General features: G+C 40.3%; 1 protein-coding gene across 7 annotated transcripts in view; it reads left to right on the top strand.

The window, feature by feature from the left end:
• The window catches only part of RIC1 (RIC1 partner of RAB6A GEF complex), a 169,385-nt gene that overhangs the window by 58,645 nt on the left and 97,645 nt on the right, over positions 1–13,095 (top strand). The gene's annotated exons all lie outside the window — the stretch shown is intronic.

The raw sequence follows: 13,095 nt of genomic DNA on the forward strand, positions 1-13,095 counted from the left end.
TTGAGTTGAGTAAATCTGATAGCAACTATATGTGGTACTGTCATTGCTTCCCTCTTCTGTTCAATGTACTATAAATTACAATACAATTATAACTATAGCATTTCAAGTGCTGCACATATTGCCAAACTGTAACAGCTTATGTTGTTTTTATTACTAGTTTATATTCATCACAAAAGAATAGAAAATAGACTTTGAATGTGATAGTTTTAAAATACATTGGAGTATGAATTATTGAATTAGATGGAAAATATTATTTATTATGCAGTGACGCTATAGCTATGCCAATATGAATTGACTTTACCAGTGTATCCACTCATCACAGTATTCCCAAGTCATTGAGAGGAAAAGTCATAAAAACTAGAAAATTTAAAATAGAATTTCTTATCACAGCAGAGTTTCATTACAAAACTAAAATGAAATTGGGAGTACATTCAAAGTAAGTATGCTTGTTTCTTGATGAGTTGACAGTTATTCATCTGTTATGTGTATATTTGAATGGTCAGTACTGAGTGTGTCAAAAATTTCAGATGAAAACATTCTCCAAGAAGCTGAAAGTAATAATTGAATATGATCTTAGTGCATGCAGATGAGCAAAGGCTTTAATTGGACCAATTTAAAAAGATTATGAAAATGTAAAACTTCAAAAGCCTGTACTCAGAAGCTGAATATTCTGACTTGCTCTACTCTATGATTGCTCCATGGCTTAGTAGCAGACTTATTAGAAACATTTTTAGTTCATGGCCAGATTCATTTTTCTGAACTTGAAGTACCACCCTCTCATCACTTAGACACTGAATCGCTTTGAAAAAATAGTTTTTACTATAGATTTGACAGTTTCTTAATGAATTCAACTTACAACTACAGGGCAAACAGTGCATGTGTGTGAAACTTTTATGTAATGAAGCCATTTTGAGGACAGCTAATAGAATTGTTTCAATTACAAGTAACTTTTTGTATACTTCAGTTAGAAGTTAAGTAGTAAGATTCTATTTATACATGAAATTAGCTATAGATATATTTTCTAGTTCAAACCATAGTTCTAGTGTAATTTTTAGGACACTGATGCAGAACTTTGGTATTGTGAAGTCCTCGTGTGAAAGAGAGGCTTCCATATAACCTTTGATTAGAAATTATCTTTTTTTTTTTTTTTTGTCAGGCAGAGTGGACAGAGAGAGAGACAGAGAGAAAGGTCTTCCTTTGCCGTCAGTTCACCCTCCAATGGCCACCACGGCTGGCGCGCTGCGGCCAGCGCACCACACTGATCCGATGGCAGGAGCCAGGTACTTATCCTGGTCTCCCATGGGGTGCAGGGCCCAAGTACTTGGGCCATCCTCCACTGCACTCCCTGGCCACAGCAGAGAGCTGGCCTGGAAGAGGGGCAACTGGGACAGAATCCAGCGCCCCGACCGGGACTAGAACCCAGCGCCCCGACCGAGACTAGAACCCGGTGTGCCGGCGCCGCAAGGCGGAGGATTAACCTAGTTAGCCGTGGCGCCGGCCCTGATTAGAAATTATCAATCTGCCGTGTTAAAAGACAACATCAGAAGAAGAATCTAATAGAATTCTGTAATTTCCTACCAAGTGACAATTAGTTAATGTTCATGGGTTGATAGCATTGTTTGGCAATATTTGTGTGAACATCTTTAAATATGAAATAAATAAAATCTCATTACTGACTTGCATTATTATGGAGAGTAGCAGATACCAAGCCTCCTCACACTGCCTCAACCATTGTTTCACATGGAAATTTTTTTTTTTTTATGATGTCAGGTAAGGGTTCAATTTTTTCTTTTTTTTAATGTGGATATTCTCTTGTTCTGGTACCTTCTGTTAAACAACTATTCTTTCCCCATTGAATGATCTTGGTATCCTTTTTGGGTGAATGGAATTGTTTTCAAAAATCTTTTTTGGATTATTCATTAGGCGTGTATAAAGATATAGCTGGTTTTCATGTGATTTTATATCCTACAACTTTAGTAACTTCATCTTATTTTTAGCAATTTTGTGTACCTACGGCTTCTTCAGATTATGTCATCTTGAAACAAATGTATATCTTCCTTTCCAATTTGTCATTTACTTCATTTTATTGCCTAATTGCTTTAGGTAAATCTTGTGATACTGTGTTGAATATAAGTGGCAAAAGTGGTCATTCGCATCTTGTTCCTTATCTTTGAGGGTTGAGAGGGATGCTTTCAGTCCTTTGACCATTGAGTATGCTGTGGGCTTTATGTTTTTCATTTATGGACTTTATTATGTTGAAGTCATTTTCTGCTGTTCCTAGTTTAAGAGCTTTTATCATTATGAAAGTATATTGAATTTTGTTGAATGCATTCTCTATATCAGTTGGAATCCTTTGGAGGGTTTTTCCTTTATTAATGTGGTGTATTACCATTGATATATTTTTGCATATTGAACTATCCTTGAATTCCAGGGATAAACCCCAGTTAGGCATAATACACAAAGTATTTTGTTTAGGATTTTTATGTCAATGTTTCTAAGGAATTTGGTTTATAGTATTCTTGTAGTTTCTACTGTAGTTGGTAATGCTGGTCCTAAAGAAAAAGTTAAGAAGTATTCCCTGCTCTTCAGTTTTTTGGAAGAGATTCAGAGAATAAGTTTGTTGAGGATTTTTGCATCTGTGTTCATTAGGGAAATTGGTCTATACTTATCTTTCTCTGTTGCATCTTTTTCAGATTTAGGAATTACAGTGGCTTCATAGAAAGAATTTGGGAGGATTCCCTCCCTCTCTGTGTTTTAAATAGCTTGAGAAGAATTGGAATTGTTCTTCTTTAAGTGTCTGGTAGAATTCAGCAGTGAAGCCATCTGGTCTTGGTCTTTTCTTTGTTGGAAGGATCTTTATTACTGATTCAGTCTCCATCTTGGTTATGGGTCTGTTTAGGTTTATGAGAATAGGTATTAATACTTGATTAAATGTTTGGTATAATTCATCAGCAAGTTTATCTAGTCCTGGGCTTTGCTTTGTTCAGAGATTTTTTTTTTTTTTTTTTTTTTGACTACTGATCCAGCTTCTTTACTATTTATAGATCTCTGGATTTTCTGTTTTTTTCTTGAGTCAAATTTGGCAGATTGGGTGTTTGTAGAAATTTGTGTATTTCATCTGGTCTGCTTATTTCTGTGAATACAAGTCTACATGATAGTTTTATACTTTTTAAATGGATATAAATTTTATACTTTTTAAATACATATAAAATTACTGGTAATGTTGCCACTTTCATTCCTGACTTTAGTAATTTGCGTCTTCTTGTTTTTTATTTAATCTACGTAAACATTTGTCAGTTTTTTGGTCTTATTTCTCCTTGTTGTTTTTTTTAAAAGATTTATTTTATTTATTTGAAAGACAGAGTTACAGAGAGAGGTAGAGACAGAGAGATCTCCCATCCGCTGGTTCATTCCCCAAATGGCCACAGTGGCCAGAGCTGCGCTGATCCAAAGCCAGGAGCCAGAAACTTCCTCTGGGTCTCCCACATGGGTGTAAGGGCCCAAGGACTTGAGCCATCTTCCACTGCTTTCCCAAGCCACAGCAGAGAGCTGTATTGGAAGAAGAGCAGCCAGGACTAGAACCGGCGCCCATGTGGGATGCTGGCACCTTAGGCCAGGGCTTTAACCCACTGTGCCACAGGGCCAACCCCTCTCCTTGGTTTTTATCTTGTTAGTTAAGGTATACGTCTCATTAATTTGAGCTTTGTCTTTTAAAAAAAATTGTTATTTGAAGCTGGCACTATGGTGTAGCAGGTAAATCTTTCGCCTGAGATGCTGGCATCCCACTGGGGCAGTGATTTGACTCCCAGCTGCTCCACTTCCAGTCCAGCTCCCTGCTAGTATGCCTAGGAAAGCAGCAGAAGATGGCCCAAGTCCTCAGGTCCCTGTACCTGCATGGGAGAACCAGAAGAAGCTCCTGGCTTCTGGCTTTGGATTGGCCCAGCTCTGGCCATTGCAGATATTTTGGGGTGAACTAGTGGAAGGAAGATCTCTATTTCTATCTTTCCCCACTCCTTCTGCCTCTATAACTGTGCCTTTCAAATAAAGAAATAAATCTTAAAAAGGTGTTTATTCGAAAGGTAGAGTGACAGTGAAGAGGGAGAGATATCTCTTCCATCTGCTGGTTTACTCCCCAAATGGCCACAGAGTCAGATCAGGACCAGGCTGAAGCCAAGATCCTCAGAACCCCATCCAGCTCTCCCATGTGCCTGGCAAGGCCCTATACTTTGCTGTCATCTTGTGCTTTCCCAGGTGTGTTAGCAGGGAGCACTCATTACACACTCTAATATGGAAAGCCAACATTACAATGAGTGACTTAACCAGCTGCACATGCAGCGCCATCCTGAGATTTGTCTTTTTGAACATAAGGGTTTTTTTTAGTGTGTTTTTTTTTTTAACTTTTATTTAATGAATATAAATTTCCAAGCTTTTGGATTACAATGGCTTTCCCCCCATAACTTCCCTCCCACCCGCAACCCTCCCCTTTCCCGCTCCCTCTCCTCTTCCAGTCACATCAAGATTCCTTTTCAATTGAATATAAGTTTAACAATTTCTTTGTTAACAGTATTTTCACTGCATTCCATTAATTCTGGTATTTTTATTTTTGTTTATCTCTAGATATTTTCTAATTACTCCTTTGATGTCTTTTTGAACCATTTGTTGTTTTAAGAGTTTGTTATTTCTATATATATGTAAATTTTCCAGTTTCTTTGTATCACTGACTTCTGATATCATCCTGTTGTAGTCAGAGAAGATACTTTATGAGATATCCAAAAGATATGTCTTTTTTTTTTTTTTTGACAGGCAGAGTGGACAGTGAGAGAGAGAGACAGAGAGAAAGGTCTTCCTTTGCCATTGGTTCGCCCTCCAATGGCCGCCGCAGCCGGCGTGCTGCGGCCGGCGCACCATGCTGATCCAATGGCAGGAGCCAGGTACTTATTCTGGTCTCCCATGGGGTGCAGGGCCCAAGTACTTGGGCCATCCTCCACTGCCTTCCCCAGGCCACAGCAGAGAGCTGGCCTGGAAGAGGGGCAACCGGGACAGAATCCGGCGCCCCGACTGGGACTAGAACCCGGTGTGCCGGTGCTGCAAGGCAGAGGATTAGCCTAGTGTGTGGCATAACTTGTGTTCTGTATTGGAGAATATCCCATGTGTACTTGAGAAAAATGTATATTGTGCTATTATTGATGAAGTATTCTGTAAATGCCTATATTGTTCAAGTATTTTATTTCCTTATTAACCTTTTTAAAAAAAGATTTATTTATTTATTTGAAAGGCAGTGTTTCGGAGAGAGTGAGTGTGTGAGAGAGAGAGAGAGATCTCGATCTTGCATTCGCTGGTTCACCCCTGAAATGACCAAAATGGATGGAGTTGAGCCAGTCTGAAGCCAGAAGCCAGTCTGGGTCTCCCATGTGGGTGCATGGGCTTAAGCACTTGGGCCATCTTCCTCTGCATTCCCAGGCCTTTTAGCAGAGAGCTGAGTTGGAACTTGAACCGATGCCCATATGGAATGCTGGTGTCACAGGTGGCTGCTTTACCTGCCAAGCCACAATGCCGGCTCTTCCTTGTGAATCTTTTGTCTGCTTTTCCACCCATCATTTAAAGTTGGATTTTGAAATATCCAGTTGTTACTTTAGAACTGTTTCTCCTTTCAATTTTGTTAATTTTTGATTCACCTATTTTGGAACTCCTTTATTGGTGTGTTCATGTTTATAATTACTATGTATCTTGTTACATTGAACCTTTTATCAATATGTCATGTCCTTCTTTGTTTATTGGAACCATTTTGATTTAAAGTTTACTTACTTGATAATAGGGATCTTTGAAGAGTTTGTGGAAACTGAATTAAAAGATAAAAATTAGGGCTCATGCTGTGGTGTAGTAGGCTAAGCCTCTACCTTTGGAGCTGGCATGCTATATGGGCACCGATTCCTGTCTTGGCTGTTCCTCTTCTGATCCAGCTCTCTGCTTGTAGCCTGGGAAAGCAGTGGAAGATGGTCCAAGAGCTTGGGCCCCTACATCTGAATGGGAGAACTGGAAGAAGCTCCTGACTCCAGATTGGTCTTTTCTCTGGCCGTTTATGGCCATTTGGGGAGTGAACCAGTGGATGAAAGACCTTTTTCTCTGTCTCTCTCCATCTCTCTCCGTAACTCTGCCTCTCAAGTAAATGAATAAAATCTTGGAAAAAAAAGATAAAAATACATCATGTATTTTTCAACATATTTCCATCAAGGTCAAGACACTTTTGTAAGCCATTATACTATCCATTTAGGCTGTCCCTAAAGAAGTGAGGTGTCTGGGAATTTAACCATGTCAGTTCTGTCTTTTTTACATTATTAACTGAAGAAGAAAATTATTCTTAAAATATTTTAAAAAGCTTTGTAAGAATTTTTATTTATTTGCATTTAGTTTTGAAAGGCAGATAGAGAACGTCACAGAGATCTTATATTCATTGTTGCACTCCACCAGATACCTGCAAAAGCTAGTTTTGGGCTAGGCTGAACGTCAGAGCTGAAACTCATTCTGGTTCTCCCATGTGGGTGACAGGCACCCAAGTACTTGAGCTATCATCTGCTGCCTCCCAGGGTTACGTTAGCAAGAAGCTGGATCAGAGGTGAAAGAGCTAGGACTTCAACCCAGGTGCTCTGATACTGGACGAGTGCCTCCCAAGGGGCCGCTTAACTGCTGTGCCAAACACCTCCCCCTAAAGATTTTTTAGTATTAGGAAACAAAATAAAGTCAAAAGAAGGCAAATCAGAACCACTAAGATGGATGCCCAATGATTTCCCATTGAAGCTTATGAAATTGCTCTTGCTCAATGAAAGAAATGAGCAAGAACATTGTTATGGAGAAAAAGGACTCCTGCATCTCTTCTGAGTGTTTTTCTGCTAAAGGTTTGGCTGGTAGCTTTCTCCAAAATTTTTCCTAGTAAGCAGTTGTTATCGTTATTTGGCCCTCCAGAAAGTCAATGAGCAAAATGATTTGAGCATTGAAAAAGAAGAAGAAAAAACCTGTTGCCATGACCTTTGCTCTTGATGAGTCTTTTGCTTTGACTAGACCACTTTCCACCTCTTAATAGCCATTGCTTTGATTGTACTTTGTCTCTAGGCTCACACTGCTAAAGCCATATTTCATCTGTGGTGCAATTATTGGAAGAAATGCTTCAGTATCTTGACCTTGTTTAAAATTTTCATTGGAAGCTGTGCTCCTATCTGTAGCTGTTCTGGGCAAAACAGGTGTGACACCCATCAGAAAATTTTTTCTAATTTTTCTGTCAGAATTGTGTTAGCCAAACCACTTGAGATAATTGTGGTATTGGCTATTCTGTGACTTTAACTATTGTTAACTGTCAGTTCTCTTCAGTTAGGGGTAAACAAGATTTCTTTCTCATAAATTGATGTGGATGATCTGCCACTGTAGGCTTCATCTTCAACATTCTCACTCCTTTTTTTTTTTTTTTTAAGATTTATTTATTTTATTTAAAGTCAGTTACACAGAGAAGGAGAGGCAGAGAGAGAGAGAGACTCATTGCTCCTTAAACTGTGTTATCCATTTGTAACCAGGTGTTTTCCTTAGGGCATTGTATAGATAAAGTTTTGGTAAAGCATTAATAATTTCTCTATTCTTCTCAAGCTTTATTGTAAGTTTGATGTTTGTTTTTGCTTCAAGTTTAGAAGAATGCATGTTGCTTTTATAGGGGCTTATTCAAACTTATGTTTTATCCTTTTTAATGTCTCAAACTAGATCATAAAGTTAGTCTAAGTTCATTTTGGTGCAGAAATTTTTGAGACCCATGTGTAGCTTAAAGTTGACCAATGGAGAAGTGGTAGATGTTAACCCAAGGAAACCTGAGATTGTTAGAAATTTACAAGCCTCTCCATCAACTTGTCTTTTGGAGCTGTGGGTATTCTACTTAGACCTGAATCTCCAAAATAGTTGCTTCAGATATAGTTCCTGCTAATTCACTTGTTTTAGTAGGCAGACAAATTCCTGGAACTTCCTGTTCTACAGTCTACCCTGATGTCACACTCCAGTCTTCTGATGTATATATGATAAATTAGTTGAAACTTGAGAATTGAGAAGGATATAAGAAGAAAATACTCTCTAGATCGTCTGCAGTTACTGGTAAAGAATTGGTTGGGGCATTTATAAGACAGTAGAGGACCTACTTTTCCTTGTAGTTATTTTATTAAAATTTCAGTAGGGTGGTTTTTCATTACAGTTTATTTTTTATTTGTAGCTGTTTTAGAAGATCAGTAGATTCATTTATGTAAAAATTTGGATTTCTGTGGTGCCAAGTGGTGATTGCCAATTTTTGAAATAAAATTTTAACTTTCCATGCATTTTCATTCCAAGATGGGGAACACCCCCAAACTAAAGTGGCTTAAAAATTAGATTATTAATAACTATGTATATAATACTCCCTCTGCACAGTTAATGTTTTTTAGATCTCATTTTATATATGAGGGCACTTCAAAAATTTTGTGGAAAATAGAATTAAAAAATAAGTTTATGGGGCTCACGTTGTGGTTTAGCAGGTAAAGCCACTGACTGCAGCATCCCTTATGGGTGCTGGTTTGAGTCCTAGTTGCTCCACTTCTGATCCAACTCCCTGCTAGTGTGCCTGGGAAAGCAGCTGAAGATGGTCCCAATGCTTGGGCCCCTGCACCCAAGTGGGAGACCTGGAAGAAGCTCTGGGATCCTGGCTTCGGCCTGGCCCAGCCCTGGCCGTTGTAGCTACCTGGGGAGTGAACCAGGAGATAAAAGATCTCTCTGTGTGTAACTCTGCCTTTCAAATAAATAGTAAAATAAAAAATAATAAAAAAGATAAGTTTGCATATGAAGGGTCCTCGAAAAGTTCATGGAAAATATATATGAGGATGTGATTTGAGATTAAAGATTTCTTTAATTTGCATTTATTTCTGAAGGCTATTTTTAGGACATAAAATTCAGGCTTGATAATTCTTTAAGTTAGATATATAATTTTATAGTTTCTAATGAAATGTCCTTATGGGCCTTTTGAAAATAATATATAATTTTTTTTTCCTTTTTGCTGCTTTTAAGATTCTCTTTGATTTACATAACTTAACTATGATGTGCTTAGGTGAGCTTTTTTTTTTTTTTAATACCTATTCTATTCGCTGGACTTCTTGAATCTGTGGGTAGATGATCTTCAATTTGGGAAATTGCCTAGCTATTTCCTTTATATTGCTTCTGTCCCATTCTCTCCTCTTCTAGGACGTCAACCCGACCTTTTCAGTATGTCCAGTATTCCAGTATGCCTGTTACGATACCTTTTGTCCTCCCCTTCTCTTCTATTTTTCCCGTGTTTCTTCGTGGTTTTTTTTTTTTTTTTTTTTTTTTTTTTTTTTTAAATTTATTTATTTTATTTGAAAGAGTTACACAGAGAGAGGAGAGGCGGTGAGGGGGATCTTCCATCTGATGGTTCACTCCTCAATTGACTGCAATGGCCAGAGCTGCGCCTATCTGAAGCCAGGAGCTTCTTCTGGGTCTCCCACATGGGTGCAGTGGCCCAAGGACTTGGACCATCTTCTCCTTTCCCAGGCCATAGCAGAGAGCTGGATTGGAAGTAGAGCAGCCGGGTCTCAAACTGACGCCCATATTGGATGCTGGCACTTCAGGCCAGGGTATTAACCTGCTGCACCATAGCACAGTCCTCTCCTCGTGTTTCTTTTCTGTTGATACTTCTCCTGAGCTAGTAATGAATACCTGTAATGTGCCACCTCTCTTCTGAACTCCATTCAGATATTGAGGTTTTGTGTGTTTTAATTTTAGGATAGCCACTCAGATTTTTTTTTAAACGATTTATTTGAAAATTGGAATTACAGAGAGACAGAAATCTTCTATCCCCTGGTTCACTCCTCAAATGGCCAAGACTGAGCTAGGATCCAGGAGCTTCTTCCCGGTCTCCCACCGGGAGGGGTGCAGGACCCCTATGACTTGGGTCATCCTTTGCTGCTCTCCCTGGCACACCAACAGGGAGCTGGATCAGAAGTGGAACAGATGGGACTTGAACTGGTGCCCATATGGGGTGCTGGTGTTGCAGATAGTGAGTTAACCTGCTGTGCACAGTGCCAGCCCCTTGATAATTTTTTATAGGGATCAAATCTTGTGTGAAAATCTCAATCTTTTCATCTGTGTTTTGCTCTCATTTTTCTTGAATATAGTTGTTGACTATTTAAAAACATATCCAATATCTTGATCATCTGTTGCCCTTCTGGGAATCTTTAAATTTTATTACAATAATAATGTAAAAAGAGAATGTAGAGAAGTGTGGTAGCTATCTTCACAGATCCCTGTTTATTATTAGAATTAGAGGCTGATCATTTTAATCTTGTCTTGATATGATTGAAATTGGTTGGAGGTTTAGTGAGACTTAGTTGACCTGTTATTTTAACCCTGAGAGATTTGGTTGCATCTTCTCCATGTGACCTAGAAATGTAGATGTCTGTCATGAGACTGCTGTTAAAGAAGAAATTATTCAATAATGCTTATTAAAAATAATAAGGAAGGCTTTATTCAGAATCACTGTGATAGGTATAGGGAACAGTGCAGTGGAGAGAAAGATTGGGCTGAATGCTTAACATAGAATGGATAAAAGTGGGAAGTAATAGCCAAGGAACAGTGTAGGGGTTAGTGAGTGGAGAATTGCTAAGAGGAAACATCAGGGATTAGGGGGATTCTGACTAAATCAACAGTATTCTTAATAAAGACAGGCCAGTGTTATCAGATATCATCTGGGGAATAGTGGAGGCACTTTTGCTAAACTAACTTAGTGTTCTTGCTAACACTAGATTTTATAAGGAACTTCACAGATGAGTCCCAAGAATGTTCAAGAGCCTGACTAAATTTAGTCAGTCTTTGTCACAGGCTTTGTGTTAGAGGCACATTAGGTCTCCAGTTAGTATGAATGACATAATTCTTCTGGTATCTGAGTCCACCAACAGCAGCCTAGTTAAGACTGTACCTAGAAATCCCAGAGTACTTCACTATTCATTTTAGACTCATTTTATTTCTAGATGAGTCCTCTTCCTATGCAGTTCTGCAGAACATTTTACTTTGCTTCTCTGAAGTTTGCTTCTTAGCACATTAGCTTCTTTTTTTTTTTTTTTTTTTCTTGACAGGCAGAGTGGATAGTGAGAGAGAGAGACAGAGAAAAAGGTCTTCCTTTTTGCCGTTGGTTCACCCTCCAATGGCTGCCACGGCTGGCGCGCTGCGGCCGGCGCACCGCGCTGATCCGAAGGCAGGAACCAGGTACTTATCCTGGTCTCCCATGGGGTGCAGGGCCCAAGTACTTGGGCCATCCTCCACTGCAATCCCGGACCACAGCAGAGAGCTGGCCTGGAAGAGGGTCAACCGGGACAGAATCCAGCGCCCCGACCGGGACTAGAACCCGGTGTGCCAGAGCTGCTAGGTGGAGGATTAGCCTATTGAGCTTCGGCGCTGGCCACATTAGCTTCTTCTGTAGCTTCTACATTCAGCAAATATCACATGGGAAAGATCGACTGAAGTTGAGGCATGTCAAGTCTGATTTTTACCTTAGCGCCCTATATGATTGAGGAAAGCTTTGTTGATATTCTTTTGCCTCTGCCTGAACTAAGCCCACTTTCTTAGCTTGTGCTCAGAATTGACAAACATTAATTTGGGAGGAAAAAAATCAGCTCACCTCTCAACAGTCTACTGTGGAATTTTTTAACTTTTTTTTTTTTATTTGACGGATAGAGTTAGACAGTGAGAGAGAGAGAGAGAGACAGAGAGAGAAAGGTCTTCCTTCCATTGGTTCACCGCCCCAAATGGCTGCTACAGCCGGAGCTGCGCCAATCCGAAGCCAGGAGCCAGGTGCTTCCTCCTGGTCTCCCATGTGGGTGCAGGGGCCCAAGCACTTGGGCCATCCTCCACTGACCTCCCAGGCCACAGCAGAGAGCTGGACTGGAAGAGGAGCAACGGGGACTAGAACCTGGTGCCCATATGGGATGCTGCCGATGCAAGGCGGAAGATTAACCAAGTGAGCCATGGTGCAGGCCCCTCTGCTGTGGAATTTTAATCAATGTAGTCCTCATTGATTCCAATAGCTGCCTATGCTTTTAAAAATATGAGTTTTGGGCCGGCGCCGTGGCTCAATAGGCTAATCCTCCACCTTGCGGCGCCGGCACACCGGGTTCTAGTCCCGGTTGGGGCACCGGATTCTGTCCCGGTTGCCCCTCTTCCAGGCCAGCTCTCTGCTATGGCCAGGGAGTGCAGTGGAGGATGGCCCAGGTGCTTGGGCCCTGCACCCCATGGGAGACCAGGAAAAGCACCTGGATCCTGGCTCCTGCCATCGGATCAGCGCGGTGCGCCCGGCTGCAGCGGCGGCCATTGGAGGGTGAACCAACGGCAAAAGGAAGACCTTTCTCTCTCTGTCTCTCTCTCTCACTGTCCACTCTGCCTGTCAAAAAAAAAAATAAATAAATAAATATGAGTTTTGAAATATTTTCTAGCCTTTTCTAGCTGCCATAAACATGTAATATGACATTGTCTTAATATTCCTAATATGAATGTGTAGTCTAATATTATTTTATATGCAAAATTATAGGCATTATATAAAGAAGGAATGGTTCCAGACATATCCATTAAACAAATTTTACAATAAAAATTGTATAACCTCTGTATATGGGATTTCTTTTTAAAGATTTATTTTATTTATTTGAAAGAGTTACAGAGAAAGGTAGAGACAGAGAGAGAGGTCTTCCATCTGCTAGTTCATTCCCCAGATGGCTGCAATGGAACCCAAGTACTTCACTGCTTTCACAGGCACATGAGCAGGGAACTGGATCAGTAGCAGAACAACTGGAACTTGAAACTACAGGCTCATATGGGATTCCAATGTTGAAAGTGGCAGCTTAGGGCCGGCACTGCGGCTCACTTGGCTAATCCTCCGCCTGTGGTGCCGGCACACCGGGTTCTAGTCCCGGTTGGGGCGCTGGATTCTGTCCTGGTTGCTCCTCCTCCAGTCCAGCTCTCTGCTGTGGCCCAGGAAGGCAGTGGAGGATGGCCCAAGTGCTTGGGCCCTGTACCCGCATGGGAGACCAGGAGGAA

The sequence above is a fragment of the Oryctolagus cuniculus genome, chromosome 1, assembly GCF_051225735.1.
Source record: "Oryctolagus cuniculus isolate XC-2025 breed Fujian yellow rabbit chromosome 1, ASM5122573v1, whole genome shotgun sequence".
NCBI classification, from domain to species: domain Eukaryota; kingdom Metazoa; phylum Chordata; class Mammalia; order Lagomorpha; family Leporidae; genus Oryctolagus; species Oryctolagus cuniculus.